We start from the raw sequence: 13,331 nt of genomic DNA, 5'->3' as shown, positions 1-13,331 counted from the left end.
GTCTTTCTAGTACTATCATGCATGTGAGGATCCATTTACAAAGCTATTTATCAAAGATTTTCAAAATGTCTATACAATTCTGCTCTGCAATATTTCTATTCGTTTTTCAAGATTAAGTTGAATGCCCCAAATATGATTCATTAAACACAAGCTATGGAAAAATGAGGTCACCATGAAAAAATGTAACTTTATTCTAGACTGGCTAATCTGATTGATGGGGATAAATATGTGCCATTTCTGAGAAAAAGACTATCTTGTCATTAGAGATGATCTTAATCATTGATACCAAGGGATTCTAATGGGGGTGGCATTGTTCTTTCATCTTTATCCTTGGGAGAGGAGCTTTGACCCCTTAGCTGCTACATTACTATTCTTTGCAGTAAATCATTTGCCCGTCATGGACAGCCATTTACAGAGTAATAATAATAACAGTTAACATTTAAAGAGCTTTTATTATTTGCTGTGCTGTAATCAGCACTTTACATGGATTATCTCATATCATTTTAACAACTTATGAGGAAGAAGCTATTATTATTTATCTTTTATAGATGCAGGGATTGAGACTTCCAGAGGCCAATGAAATCTCAAAAGAAAATAAAAACTCTAGGTCAATGATAGCATAATCCTAAATTAAATTAGAAGCACAAAATATTTCATTCCAAGTTGGTAAACGTCTTAACAAAGAAAGTCTATCTTTTGATTGGCAAAGAATTCTGGAGAAAAGTTGGAAATGATGCTTGCGGGTGAAAGAAAAAGAAAAGCTATGGATATGTGGTAGGGGCCAAGAAACACAAGGACACTCCCAGCAAAGGGAAGCAAATTCTTTTATTTCCTGATTATATTGGGAGATAAGTCCCATATACTTGGTGTATTTTTCTTGTTTTCTGTATAGCTTGAGGGTTCCTGTGGAAGAAATCAAATCCTAAATAACCAGAAGCAAGATAGAGCAGTATCAGAAGGAAAATGGTAGACCAGGGATAGGTTTAGTACGTTGACGGCATCTGTAAGGGACAGTCTTGATGAAGATGCACACAGATGACTGTTCAGGAAGGATGGGGGGCTGGTAGTAGATAGAAGCAGCACAGGCAAATGAGAATGCTTAGAAAGGGAGCAAAGTTAACACCAAACAACATGCTTCAAGAGTCTTTTATGCCAAGCAAGGAAAGGAAAAGGATTTTAGATGGAGTGAACATATTTCATCAGGTGAGGTCATTTGGAAATTCTCAATATTCACATAAAGCCTGTATATTTAATACTGTATAATTGTTAGAGCAGAACAGTCTGATAGAAACTTCTCTCTGGGGCACCCAGGTTGCTCAGTCGGTTAAGTGTCCGACTCTTGGTTTTGACTTCGGTCATGATCTCACAGTTGATGGGATCAAGTCCTGTGTCGGGCTCCCTGCTGACAGCACAGAGCCTACATGGGATTCTCTTTCTCCCTCTCTCTCTGCCCTCCTCTGCTTGCTGTCTCTCTCTCAAAATAAATAAATAAACATAAAAAAAAGAAACTTCTCTCTAGCCCAGGCTAGAACAGGTTTACATGAAAAAAATGATTTTTTTCTTTAAACTTTAATATGTTTATACCCATCGCACCATCAACCTTCTCTCTCTTGCCCTCAACTTTCCCTCTTCCTCTCCATTAACTCTTCTTTTCCTCTTTCCCAAAACCTGAACTTACTGTCTATTAATTCTCCCATACAACTTTCTCATTCTACACTATTCTCCCCTTGCTTGAGTAAATACTTTTTTGCTCCTAATTTTACAATTGATTTTTTAAGCTCTTTATCTGTCTGTCATTTCTTTCTTTGTTCACATTTTACCTGCATGCCTTAATGTACCTTTTTGGATCCTCACTTTGCCCTTCCTACTCTTCTCTCTGTCCGGGGAGACTGATCTACATAGACCATATATCAAGAGGTCCTCTTCCCCTCTGGTAACTTACTGCAAGTAGTCTGCTGCAAGAGATCAGACGGTGGCGAGAGACATCAGTGAGTTCAATCCCCTGCTTCCCTCCCTGCAGGATCACTTCTCCTTAGCTCTGTCCTTTGACCACAGGTCAGAGCTCCTGTCCTGGTAGCCCTCCTTAGAGGACCCTTGCTTTGGCTTCCTGGAGCCACACTTTCTTCCTCAGTTTTGGTCTAGGAATAGGAATAGCTCAGATTTTCTAGCCTGGACTCTGGCCTAGCTTTTATGACTTTTTTGTATCTGGCCCACAGCTTGGTAAATACTTCATTTATTATCCAATTATCCCAATTTGAGTGTGTCATCTGTTTCCCGTTGGGATTCTTATCAAACTAACCACTTTCAGGCACTTTTCCTTTATTTGACACCTTCCTGATTTAGTTGGTCCTAGATACCTATTTATTTATTTATCTTGTAATTACTACCCTATTTTAATCTTTATTCTCTCAGGGATCTTGTAGAGTAAAAATATTTCAGGAATGAAGCAGTCTGGTGTCATCTTGGCCATCTGCTAGTCATGCGGTCATAAGCAAATCACCTATTTCCTCTGAACCTTACTTTTTTATTATTTTTTCTTTTTCTTCTAGAAAATGAGGAGAGCTATATTAGATGATCTCTAAGATTATCTCCTGAATTGATGATTCTATGATTTCATAAAATGAGCAATAAATAGTGTTCAATCTCATTGATTGCTCAACTGTAGCCTTTGCCTTATTGTGACTTTATTTGAAGACTGTTTCTTTTTGAAAAAATGATCACTTTTTATATCATATGTAAAAATTTAAATAGAAGAAAATAAGCCTAAGTAAGGTATTAAAATACCAATATAAAAGTACAAAATAAATGGCTATCATAATTGCATAGCTTTGAATTTGAAATTGAAACAGTAAAATTCTATCCAAAGCTAGAACTGGAAGAAGAAAGTTAAGTGCAGGTAGTTACTTGTTTAATGAACATTGATTACATGCGCTTTGAACCTTTAGATTGAATGAATACAATCTACTTATATTTTCAGGCCTGGGATATGGGAAGAACAGATTCTTTAAATGTTACCTACAGAAGGTTTATCTGGCAGTTGAACTTTTCTATTTTATTTGCCTCTTATCTCTTTAGATGTGAAGAGACAGTGTTTTGAAATATGTGACATTCTAAAAGGGGGAAAGAGACACTCTACATTGAATGGTCAGATCTCAAGGAATATTTTGTACATATATTAGCTGAAAGATATAAGTTTGAACAATCTTAAAATGGAACTTTTGGCCACTGTTTCACTGGACTTGATATTAAAATACCAAATGATATTAAAATACCAAATGATAATGATAATACTAATATTTTCAAATAACATTGTGCATCTTTTTCTAGCTAGAAGGTATTTTCTTCCAAAGAAGTCAAGGAAACACACCTGTGTTATTAAAGTTTTTATTTTTGATAGCCCCAGAAAAGAAAAGAAAAAACTGTACATAGTATTCAATATTTAAATTCCTACTTGAGACAGACCCATGCCGCCATGCAATTGGCCACAGAAGTCAGTTTCTGTCACGGAATTTGCCCTGTGGAGATCACCGTGCAGCTCCACTCTCATGTGGCTGACAGAGAGGCGAGGGGGAGCATTACATTGCTTTGCTTTGGCTCTGGCTTAGGAAAATTGCTCAGGCAATTGCTCTTTGTAGCATGTAATGCTGTTAGTTCCTACTCCACTGCTAATAGCCTCCCACCCCCAAGTAGACCACAAAGAGGATGGAAGAAGGAAAAACTACTACATCTACTAACCATATTGATCCACGTATCAATAGAGGGGGGTAGTTTTTCAGTCCTGCCTCTTCAAAGTGTGTGCATTCAAGGATGCCAGTGTGGACCCATTTACTCAATATCGAGCCAGGTATTACCCAGTATTGTGCCAACACTCCTCTTCTAATTCAAATAGATTGTAAATTTCAGGAAGAAATAAAGTGGACATTTCAGCAAAGGTAGCAAAAGGAAGGGAGGTTCTGAATGCACATTTATGCATTTCATGTAATGTTAATTATGCTAAACATGGGAATATATATATTTTATGTTTTTAAGGATTCAAGCTAGCAAAATGAGGAGCTGACATTAAAATTTGATTAGCTTCTTGGTGGCATGTGTAGTATTCACAGTAATCTCTTCTTGTTTTTGGTGACATGGTTACTGCATCTGATTGAGGACAGCATATCAAGTCCACCCACAGTGTAGGTGGTGACACAGGTGGCCATGCAGGCTGAGAACATATACTTTTTTCTTTTTAATGGTTAAGAGGATTTTTTTCCCCACAAGCAAAGCTTATTTACTGTAAAGGCGATATACTTTGGAAGAGATTCAGGGAAATACCGTGGAATGGAATTACTTTTATATGTAATGGATTAATTTTAAATACACATTAAAACATTACATTCAATAGAACAGAAAGAAAAAGCAATTTATTTACCAGTACTAAATTCACTTCTTAACGGGCATATTACTAACAGATACGAAAGAGAAAAATACGTTGCATCTACCTAGGTAGTTTTTGCATAGGCAACAGGGTTAGAGGGATGTGAGTTTTTCCTTAAAGGAATAAAGACAGTAAATGGAGGTTGCTTATTTTTATTGTTCACTGCATGTCTGACTGCTCATTTAATGGACTTGGGAATGAAATTCAGTTTTCTTGTCTACCAGACCAGTTTGTTGTTGTTTTTTTCTCAGACTTGACCTTACAGAAATGGTAATCTCTCCAGATTTTGTGGCAATGGAACAAAGAAGTGTAAAGACTTCTATTAAATCAGCTGATTAATTTCACAGTATAACAACAACAAAAAATTGAATTTGTCTTGATAATCTGAAACCAAGTCAGTGTCTGAACGGACCCTTAAAACTATTACCACAAAGAGAAGCTCCTTATTTATTTTATTTTACATGAAATAAAGCACTCTATTAATGTTCCATACAGGGAGACAGTCTAAATTTTTATGTCCCAAAATGTGTATGTTCAAGGTTGCCCATTGTAAGAGGGGTTATTGTGATCTGGGAGCTGCCTATATACTAAGCCAGACGCCCTGTTCCATGATTAAAATGTGCCAAACTATTCATCTCAAAGATTTGAGCACCTAACAAGTTAACTGGAGGACTCCTTTTTGTTTTATTGTTTTGGTGGATTCATTATCAGAAGCAGTTTTCTTTAGCAAATACATAAATTTATCATAACTTCAGACCCCTGAAAGTGATTCAGAATAAATCAGCCATAACCATTAATGCCAACTGAGACCATTGGAAAGGGGCCCTGGAATAGTGTAATTAGTTGCCATTACGTGGCTGCAAGCCTGCAATTTTCCTACTGACTCTGACCCACTGCCTTGCTTAAGTAAGTATTTGCACGCAAACTCATGATAATTGATCCCCTTCTGTGTCAAGTGTCTTCATAACTTTAAAAATTAAAGATGCAGAGTGTCTCAAGTGGTTTGGGTAGGCAATTTTATTCCAATTTTATTATCACAATGGGTCCATAATATGCATGGAGTGTCCTTTCTGATTAGCCATGCCTCAGCAGTTATCCACTCTATTTCTGTATTTGCCTGTCTTTCCCTCCCGTTCCTCCTCTTCCAACCCAGGCTTCCCCTCATTTTCTGAGAAAATAGAAGATGCTGCTTGCAGAAATTAACTAGCTATTCAAATTAGTTGCCCAGAATGAGGATTGGCTAAGGCAACAGCATGTTGTTCTCTGCTAAATAGGTTGTCTCTATTATATGTGAAAATGATTTCTTTCTGTCATTTCAGGGATTGGGGCAAAAAAATGTCTAGGTAGCCAGGTACAAACGAAAACTTTGCTCTAAACATTAAAATGTACTTTCTAAGTGCTCTCAACACCAAATTACAGAAAAGTGAGTGTTTTGTGTCGGTCTCAGTCTATCAATAGTGATGCTATTGGCTAGCAATGCCTGGAGCACTCACTTGGCCCGTACAGTTTGTGGTGAGCCCCACAGATGTTTCTCTGACTGGCGCCAGTGCTGTGGCTGGACTGGCTCTTGTGATTCTCCTAACTGCGAGACGCAGCTCAGCAGCCATCGGCGGAGAACTTTGATGAAACGAGGCTTATTACTCAAAAATCCTGCAGGGTACACCATGTGTTCATGGCCACACAGCAAGGCCTCAGGTAGAGACAGGGTGCTCATTCAAGGATCTAGAATTCTGCCTTTATTGGGATCAAAGGGGGGATTCCTAGGGTTTTTTTTGGGTTTGCTGTTGGTGAATTTAAAACATAAGAGCAAGAATTAAAGCATGGGAAGGGAAAAGCAGGGTCAGTTATCTAGGTCACCCAAAGCTTTCTAAAAGGGGAACCTCCTAAGTGGGGCTGCCTGCCTCTTTTTCTCACTGCATAGTAGCTGACAATATGTTTATTTGAGATGGATGGCTTTGAAGTCAATGCCTTGGCGTCAACAGTTTAATGTCCTTACATTACAATCAAAACTAATTGTTAGGCACTTACACTACAGTGAGGCAAATAGAAAAAACGACAACCAACCCCCCCCCCCCAAAAAAAAACTAGCTTATTTAGCAGAATGTGAGTGATAAAAATTATTCCTAGGACAAATTGTAGCACACATGTGCAAAGCTACATAGAAGTTGAATATAATTTAAGGAGCAAGTTACTTAGTCACAAGATCATTTTGTTTTGTTTCCTTTAGGTTCTTTTTTCATATTTGTATTTTTGTTCTATTTTCTAGAAAAGCCAGTGGTCTTGTCTCCAATTGTATAATGGGATGTATGTTATTCATTTTATTGGTCACTTATAACATGAAACAATAAAAATTTAAATCTTCCTTTACTACAGGAACAGTTATACAAGCATTGATAATATCCAACTTCCGTAACAAATGCATCAGGGTGATGTATTTTTAGCTGTCCTAGGGCCATTATCTGAGCCTGAATTAGGACCATTGTGTGTCACAAGAAGACTTTTACCCAACAGTAGTTAAGAAATCCTATCTAGCCTAGGTCAATAAATCAAACTCCAAAGTCTTTAAGAGAAAGAATCCAAATTTTGTCACAAAATGACTAAAAACATATGGGTGTTCATTTTATTTCATGGGAAAATGTGGTTCACTGATCTAAAAAAAATAAGCTCTGTAAATGGAAATCATGAAAACTGCATTTGGGCAGTAACTTTAATCAAATTGCAATGTTTAGAATATCCTGAAGATGACCCACCCCTGCATATTTCTAAAATTGGGAGGGTTTTCTTTTATATAGCAAATTATTCCTATAAATGAAAAGGGTCTGTTCCTTTGTAGCACATGTAGAAATCAATGGAGGTGTGTGAAAATCAGACCCATACTTGAGATCACCAGGAGTCTGATATTTATAAAGATCTCTAGTTACAGAAGCCCAGGCCTTCCCTTTGATTTGTTGCAGTATGAACCATTGGTCCATTCATGAAACTCTCCTGCCACTGAAGCCCTTTAAAGAACTTGTCTTTTGTGGCTATCTGATTGACAATAAATCCTCAGAAAGAAAAAAAACCTGTTCAATAAATCTTCAGAAAGACTGTTCATGAGATTATAGATATCGTTTACTACCTCTAAACTTGTCTTTTCAGGTTCAATATAAATTGTTTCCTATAAGTTTACTCATTTTATTGTTATGTCTAGTCTCCCATCTCATTATTGAAACATGTGAAACCTAAGTATGAATTTAATTATTGGCAAATGCTGCTGTTGATTATTTCCTGGCTTTATGGACAAGAAGTCAACTTCACAATGAGTTGTTAGCACAGTGGTGGCTTGTTGTATGAACTGTGGCGATAAACACTTGACTTTGGTGCCTAAGATTACTCATCTATAAAATACTTTTGTTGTGTTCAGAGAGATGGAGCAAAACAAATAGCAATGGAATAAAATGTTCATGTTGTCTTCAAAAATGAAGCTATTTCCCATTTTCACTGCTGATGGAGTAAGACATATTTAATGTTACAAAATTACAAATGTTTGTGGTAGAGGGGAGGGAAAAAACAAAACAAAACAACAAACAAAAAAACCCAGAAGTGTTTGTGGTATAGTATTGGAAAACAGGTTTTTGTTACCTTAAATTATCTATGGCAAGTTTCCTTATGTGACGCAATTGAATATATTTATATTTTATATATAAAATTATCACTCATTTTTAAATGAATGAGAAGGATGAAAATTTTCTCTTTATTCAAACCAATGAGGAAAACATCAGAGAATGAAGTCAGATTAAAAATGTGTTTTAGGGGCACCTGGGTGGCTCAGTCGGTTAAGCGTCCGACTTCAGCTCAGGTCATGATCTCCTGGTCCATGGGTTCGACTCCCGCGTCGGGCTCTGTGCTGACAGCTCAGAGCCTGGAGCCTGTTTCAGATTCTGTGTCTCCCCTTTCTCTGACCCCCCCCTGTTCATACTTTCTCTCTGTCTCAAAAATAAATAAATGTTAAAAAAAATTTTTTAAAAATGTGTTTTAATTAACGTTAATTAAATGTGTTTTAATTTTCAATGTTAACTTTTTGTGTGTGGGGGGTGCTCAGAACAAATCTCAAAACAGTCCTAGTTCTGAAGCAAAAGTAAGCCATCGTGCTTTCTCTAATTCCAGATATTTTAAGTGACATGAAATGTACTGTACATTTTTCTCTATCTATCTATCTATCTATCTATCTATCTATCTATCTATCATCTATTAATCATGTATCAACATCACTTATACTTTGTCTCTCCTAAATGATCAAATTCTTATCAGCCTCAACTATGAGTTTTCTTAAGCTAAGTATATTGTAAGCACTATATATTAAAGATATTCATTAAACTGAATCTCTACTCAGACACTAAGTCGATATGGATTCTCTAGACGTCCTTGTTTGATACTATAGCAACTAACCCCATGTAACTATTTTTTTTATTTAAAGATTTTTTTAATGTTTATTTATTATTGAGAGAGACAGAGACAGAATGCAGGTGGGTTAGGGGCAGAGAGAGAGGGAGACACAGGATCCCAAGCAGGCTCCAGGCTCCAAGCTGTCAGCACAGAGCCCGATGTGGGGCTTGAACTCACGAGTGGTGAGATCATGACCTGAGCTGAAGTCGGACGCTCAACCAACTGAGCCACCCAGGTGCCCCACCCCATGTAACTATTAAGAACTTGGAATGTGTATTGTGTGAATAAAGAACTGAATTTTTAATGTAATTTAATTTTAATTTAATTTTAATTTCAAAACTGATACTTGATGCACTTATTGAAATATTTTTTGTTTTTTTGGAAAACTTAGGTATATGAATCTCCTTTTTTTATTGTAGGTTTATTAAATCTAAATACATGCTAAGTGGGGAGCCAGGGTGGCTCAGTCGGTTAAGTGTCCAACTTTGGCTCAGGTCATAATTTCACAGTTCGTGGATTTGAATCCCTCATCCAGCTCAGAGCCTGGAGCCTGCTTCGGATTTTGTGATTCCTTCTCCCTCTGCCCCCTGTGTCTCACGCTCTATCTGTTTAAAAAAAATTAAACATTAAAAAAAATTAACTACATGCTAAGTATTGCAGATGAATCTATAGAGTCTGTAATGAGATGTTTTGTGAGTATATAATACATTCCAGATTTCAAAGACTTGGTATTGTTAAAAGAAAATTTCAGATCTAGTTGACTTTTATTTAGTGATGCATGAATTGGGAAGTAGGCAGTCTAGAAAACAGAGAGGAGCTTCAGAGAGTTGTACAAACTGAGAGGGTTTTATAGAGCAAAGTGAGCAGAAACAAGGAAGTTACACTGGGCATACACTTATATAGAGCAAAGGGAATTTTGAAGCTGGTCAGGTGATTTGTGCTGAGCGAGCCAGTGCTGATCGGTAGACGTAGGCCATCCTTTCATGAGAGAGCTGATCACAGACATTTAGTTTTAGTTTGCTGATGTGCAGCTTGGCATGAGTACCTCCATCTTAGACCTAGTCTGGACACTTCAACAGTGTGAAAAAAGAATGAAATATTTTGTTAAATATTAATTTCATATTGGTTAATTGTTGAAATGACAATATTTTAGAAAGATTGGGTTAAATAAAATTTTAAACTCATTTTCACATGTTTCTGTTAAGCTTTTTAATGTGGTAATTATAAAATTTGAACTTACATGTATGGCTTGCACAGATTTCTATTTGACAACACTGTTAGAATACCCCGAGAGAAAGGGTAGCATAATGTGTTCTGAATAAAAAAAATAAACTTGAAGTAAAAAGTTTGGTATGAAAAAAAAATTAGTCATAAACAATTAGGTAAATATTCATTTTATTTTTGGATAAGTAATGGTTTTATCAGAATTAAGAAAAATGAAGAAATAAATAATGTATTGATCATTTTGACTATATAGAATAAGTAGTCTGTGGATTTCTGTGTGTCTATTTTTTTTTTTTTTTTAATTTTTTTTTCAACGTTTATTTATTTTTGGGACAGAGAGAGACAGAGCATGAACGGGGGAGGGGCAGAGAGAGAGGGAGACACAGAATCGGAAACAGGCTCCAGGCTCTGAGCCATCAGCCCAGAGCCCGACGCGGGGCTCGAACTCACGGACCGCGAGATCGTGACCTGGCTGAAGTCGGACGCTTAACCGACTGCGCCACCCAGGCGCCCCTCTGTGTGTCTATTTTAAGAATACATTGTGAATGAAATTAAAGAGTAAAAGCTCACTAGAGGAGTCAGTTTTTACCTTCTTTTTTTTTTTTTAATGTTTATTTATTTTTGAGACAGAGACAGCATGAACGGGGGAAGAGCAGAGAGAGAGAGAGAGAGACACAGAATCCGAAGCAGGCTCCAGGCTCTGAGCTGTCAGCACAGAGCCTGACGTGGGGCTCAAACTCAGGGACCATGAGATCGTGACCTGAGCCGAAGTCGGATGCTTAATCGACTGAGCCACCCAGGTGCCCCAGTTTTTACCTTCCTTAGCGGGGAAAGCTTCCTGCTCATTACCTAGAATTGGATGGCATTTGGATTATCCTTCTGGATCATTATTTTTCTCCTAGAGGAATGACTCACCTTATGTTTATGATTGGAGGAAGAATATTTGAATATTGGAGGAAGAATGTTTGCTCATCTTATGACATGGTCTTTATCTTTCTCTACTTGGAGGAGCATATTGTCTTTATTTCTGTTTTGTGGCAAGCTTTATTTAAGTATGCTTAGTACAGTTTCATCATGCAAATCTGCTTTTTCAGTTGTAAATTTATGAAATTTATATGGCTGAGAGAAGGGATGGGAATACATGGTTTGTCATTTGTCAGCCACCCATGGTAAGATGGATGAAGTAAACTGGTAATTTTCAATGGGTAGAAGTAGATATCCCTATTTTGACTTTTGGTTCAAGCTATACTTTTTTTTTTTTTTTTGGATGGATCCGTTATTTAATTAGGTTCTTTGTAAGAAATTTAGAACACCAATCTGTGAGGGTAAACTCCATTTGTGAGAGCAAACACAGAGCGGAGGTAGCCCTGAAGCTGAGGAACGGCTTTGATTTTTGGCAGAATTTGCGAGTCCACAGCTTTCTCATCAACCTTGTGCTGCTCTGTAATCTCATATTTCTCTTTCTCCGTATTGAAGATCTCACCTTCCTGGTGTCTGGGTTTACACAGCTTCTTCTTCTTCTTAAAGTATCAATGAGGTGTTTGAGGATTTTCGCACTGCTGATAGCAATTTTGGTGGAGGTGGCAATGACAAATTTCTGGTGTGTCCTACACAGAGGAACTCGATTAAGGGACAGAGGTCCAGTCACAAGTAGCAAGCCACTGCTCAGTTGCTTCAGGAAAACCACTCTCTTGTCTCTGTGGCTCCCAGTGAGGATGACCAAAATGGTCCCAGGAGTGATGCTAGCTCACAGTTTCCTCACATGTTGACTGAAAGGTTTTTTTTTTGCCATGGCTCAAACAGCTTCCAAGGCACATCTTCAAACACCTTCCTAGGCATTTTGCAAAGTTTAACCACTCAAGTACCACCATTCTTGTCGCCACCAACTGGTTTTGTGACAGTAGCAAGAACCTTCTCCTTCTTTCTCTTTTCAATCCTGGATTTGGCTGCTGAATACTTCCTCTTGTGCATGGCCTTTCTCGAATACATAGCCGATGGGGAATATCTGCCAATTCCTCTGACTAGGACAGGGTTTCGGCTGCAGTGGGGCTTCCCCTTCTTGGGTGTTTTAGCCTTGAGGTTACCCTTCTTAACCTTGCCACCAGCATTAGCCTTCTTGGCTTCAGGTTTCTTCTCCTTAGCATCTGGCCTCTCAGCTTTTTTGCCTGCCATTTGATTCCCTCTCGGTTTGGATGGTGAAGGATTAGGGATCCTGATATCTAGTCTTGCAGAGAGGCCCCACCATACTTCCAAGCTATACTTTTTAAAAAATAAAATTTAAATCTTTAAAATTTATTTCTTATTGTAATATAATTAACATATGATTGTATAAGTTTAAGATGTAGCGTATTGATTTGATAAACTTCTATATTACAATATGAATACCGTTGTAGTGTTAGCTAACACCTTCAACATGTTGAATAGTTACCACTTCCTTTTTGTGATGAGAACCTTCAAGATCTAGCCTCTTAAAAACTTTCAGGTATATATTTCTTAATCTAGTTCTCCTGGGGAATCCTTTGAGTACTAAAGCTGCTAGTGCTTTAATCCCAATTTGCCTGTTTGACTTTAATTTACTTTGATTTAGCAAGCAGTAACTAATGATATAATGCACTGGAAAATAAACTCCTATACATGCTCTTGTCAGATATGTTTGACCTAAACTTAATGATGAGAAAACAGCTACGTCTAGAAAGTGGAATGTTCTATAAGTTGCCTGACCTGGACTCTTCAAGTAGTTAATATCACAAATGACCAAGGAAGGAGCATTTGGGTCTACTGGATTGAGGGAACTAAAGAGACATAATAGTCGAATGCTATGAACCACTGGGTTTTGAAAAGATATCTAATGTAATGGAGACTATTTATTTGTATATGGATATTGGATAACACTATTGTTGACTTTTTTGGTGTGGCAATCATGTTGTGGTTTCATAGGAAATAGTATTCCACTCTTTGGAAGATGCATGGTGAGGTATTTAGTGCTGAAACTTAAATGATATCTGCAACCTGTTTTGGAAGGTTTGCAAGTGTAAGTGTGTGTGTGTGTGTCTGTGTGTGTGTCTGTGTGTGTTCGTGTGTGTAGATAGATCGAAATAAAACAGGTATAGCAGAATGTTAACAGGTGGTACTGTGTTTTCAAACTTTTTAAACATACTTTCAGTGGATATAACATTTTTCAAAATAAAAATTGATACATAAGATATTTTTATGTGGATGTGGCAGAGAGGGTAATAAATGTGATTAATTGATGATCCTAACCCCC

At 37.3% G+C, this 13,331-nt stretch overlaps 1 protein-coding gene and 1 pseudogene across 1 annotated transcript in view; one reads left to right on the top strand and one right to left on the bottom strand.

Annotated features, from left to right (window-relative positions):
• Positions 1–13,331, top strand: part of CSNKA2IP (casein kinase 2 subunit alpha' interacting protein) — a 78,566-nt gene that overhangs the window by 20,966 nt on the left and 44,269 nt on the right. The window lies entirely within an intron of this gene.
• On the bottom strand, positions 11,371–12,238 carry LOC125174528 (60S ribosomal protein L6-like; annotated as a pseudogene).

This window comes from Prionailurus viverrinus, chromosome C2 (assembly GCF_022837055.1).
Source record: "Prionailurus viverrinus isolate Anna chromosome C2, UM_Priviv_1.0, whole genome shotgun sequence".
NCBI classification, from domain to species: domain Eukaryota; kingdom Metazoa; phylum Chordata; class Mammalia; order Carnivora; family Felidae; genus Prionailurus; species Prionailurus viverrinus.
Note: the sequence above shows the minus strand (reverse complement) of the source record. Positions and strands in the feature narration are given on the sequence as shown.